Here is a 3,507-nt window from a genome sequence, read left to right as displayed (position 1 = left end):
AATAACATACCAACTGGAAAACCAGACCCCCGGAAGGAAGATCCCCAGGGCTGTCCATCACCCTAAAGAATACCCTAATTATCTGTGTAAATTGAAATTAAAGTCGCTCAGTTGTGTCCGACTGTTTGCGGCCCCATGGAATATAGCCCACCAGGCTCCTCCGTCCATGGAATTTTCCAAGCAAGAGTACTGGAGTGAGTTGCCATTTCCTTCTCCAGAGGATCTTCTCGACCCAGGGATCGAACCAAGGTCTCCCGCGTTACAGGCAGATACTTCACCATCTGAGCCACCAGGGAAGCAGTATCTGTGTAACCGAATAGAATCATACATTCTATTCTGCTTATTGGGGTATGACCACAGGCCTATTGATAGTCCAGTGTTAACTACCTAGGCTTAAGGCATATGAATCACAGGTTAACTTTGATTGTATCTTTCTTTTTCCTTTGTTCAGACTAGTTTCAGGGAACCTTATACACTTAGGGTATATAAGGCTTTCACAAAAACTCTTTGGGGTCCTTGGCTAAGAGGAGACTCTGCCTTGGGTCCACGGTGAAATAAATTGCATTGTCTATCTGCATTGTCCTTCAGAGTGAGTTTATTTCCTGGAACATGTGGCAACGATACATGTGTGCATATGTATATTAGGTGGGCTCCCTGGTGGCTCAGCTGGTAAAAAAAAAAATCCGCCTGCAATGCAAGAGACCTGGATTCGAATCTGGGTTGGGAGGATCCCCTGGAGAAGGGAAAAGCTACTCACTCTAGTATTTTGGCCTGGAGAATTAATGAACTGTATAGTCCATGGGATCACAAACAGTCAGACACAACTGAGTGACTGTCACTTTAACTTTAACTTATATATAATGTAGATTATGTTACTTGCATAACACATATATGACTGCTAAGCATATATTATAGGTCAGGCTAAATCTAATACAGTACTCACAAAAATCCCCATATAGACATTATTACTATCATCTTTTAAAAATAAGAAAAACTCCATTTATCTGTAACTCAGAAATCTTCCAGCAAACAAAAGCCCTGGACCAGATGGCTTCACAGCTGAATTCTACCAAAAATTTAGAGAAGAGGTAACACCTATCTTACTCAAACTCTTCCAGAAAATTGCAGAAGAAGGCAAACTTCCAAACTCATTCTATGAGGCTACCATCACCCTAATACCAAAACCAGACAAGGATGCCACAAAAAAAAGAAAACTACAGGCCAATATCACTGATGAACATAGATGCAAAAATCCTTAACAAAATTCTAGCAAACAGAATCCAACAACATATTTAAAAGATCATACATCATGACCAAGTGGGCTTCATCCCAGGAATGCAAGGATTCTTTAATATCCACAAATCAATCAATGTAACACACCACATTAAAAATTGAAAGATAAAAACCATATGATTATCTCAATAGATGCAAAAAAAGCCCTTGACAAAATTCAACATCTATATATGATAAAAACTCTCCAGAAAGCAGGCATAGAAGGAACACACCTCAACATAATAAAAGCTATATATGACAAACACACAGCAAACATTATCTTCAATGGTGAAAAATTGAAAGCATTCCCCTTAAAGTCAGGAACAAGGCAAGGGTATCCACTCTCACCACTACTATTCAACATAGTTTTGGAAGTGTTGGCAACAGCAATCAGAGCAGATAAAGAGATAAAAGGAATCCAGATAGGAGAAGAAGAAGTAAAACTCTCACTGTTTGCAGATGACATGATTCTCTACATAGGAAACCCTGAAGACTCTACCAGAAAATTACTACAGTTAATCAATGAATACAGTAATGTTGCAGGATATAAAATTAACACACAGAAATCCCTGGCATTCCTATATGCTAACAAGGAGAAAACAGAAAGAGAAATTAAGGAAACAATGCCATTCACCATTGCGACAAAAAGAATAAAATACTTAGGAGTATACTGACCTAAAGAAATGAAAGACCTATATGTAGAAAACTGTAAAACACTGATGAAAGAAATCAAAGAGGACACAAATAGGTGGAGAAATATACCGTGTTCATGGATTGGAAGAATCAATATTGTAAAAATGGCTATCCTTCCCAAAGCAATCTATAGATTCAATGCAATCCCTATCAAGCTACCAACAGTATTTTTCACAGAAATAGAACAAATAATTTCACAATTTGTATGGAAATACAAAAAACCTCGAATAGCCAAAGCAATCTTGAGAAAGAAGAATGGAACTGGAGGAATCAACCTGCCTGACTTCAGGCTCTACTACAAAGCCACAGTCATCAAGACAGTATGGTACTGGCACAAAGACAGAAATATAGATCAATGGAACAGAAGAGAAAGCCCAGAGATAAATCCAAGAACCTATGGACACCTTATCTTCGACAAAGGAGGCAAGGATATACAATGGAAAAAGACAACCTCTTTAATAAATGGTGCTGGGAAAACTGATCAACCACTTGTAAAAGAATGAAACTAGAACACCTTCTAACACCATACACAAAAATAAACTCAAAATGGATTAAAGATCTAAATGTAAGACCAGAAACTATAAAACTCCTAGAGGAGAACATAGGCAAAACACTCTCCGACAGAAATCACAGCAGGATCCTCTATGACCCACATCCCAGAATATTGGAAATAAAAGCAAAAACAAACAAGTGGGACCTAATTAAACTTAAAAGCTTTTGCACAACAAAGGAAACTATAAGCAAGGTGAAAAGACAGCCCTCAGATTGGGAGAAAATAATAGCAAACGAAGCAACAGACAAAGGATTAATCTCAAAAATATACAAGCAACTCCTCCAGCTCAACTCCAGAAAAATAAATGACCCAATCAAAAAATGGGCCAAAGAACTAAACAGACATTTCTCCAAGGAAGACATACAGATGGCTAACAAACACATGAAAAGATGCTCAACATCACTCATTATCAGAGAAATGCAAATCAAAACCACAATGAGGTACCATTATACACCAGTCAGGATGGCTGCTATCCAAAAGTCTACAAGCAATAAATGCTGGAGAGGGTGTGGAGAAAAGGGAACCCTCTTACACTGTTGGTAGGAATGCAAATTAGTACAGCCACTATGGAAAATAGTGTGGAGATTTCTTAAAAAGCTGGAAATAGAACTGCCATATGACCCAGCAATCCCACTCCTGGGCATACACACCAAGGAAACCAGATCTGAAAGAGACACGTGCACCCCAATGTTCATCGCAGCACTGTTTATAATAGCCAGGACATGGAAGCAACCCAGATGCCCATCAGCAGACGAATGGATGAGGAAGCTGTGGTACATATACACCATGGAATATTACTCAGCCATTAAAAAGAATTCATTTGAATCAGTTCTAATGAGATGGGTGAAACTGGAGCCCATTATACAGAGTGAAGTAAGCCAGAAAGATAAAGACCATTACAGTATACTAACACATATATATGGACTTTAGAAAGATGGTAATGATAACCCTATATGCAAAACAGAAAAAGAGACTCAGATGTATAGAAC

The sequence above is a fragment of the Odocoileus virginianus genome, chromosome 10 (assembly GCF_023699985.2).
Source record: "Odocoileus virginianus isolate 20LAN1187 ecotype Illinois chromosome 10, Ovbor_1.2, whole genome shotgun sequence".
NCBI classification, from domain to species: Eukaryota; Metazoa; Chordata; class Mammalia; order Artiodactyla; family Cervidae; genus Odocoileus; species Odocoileus virginianus.
The sequence above is the reverse complement of the archived record's forward strand: the minus strand, read 5'-3'. Positions refer to the sequence as shown.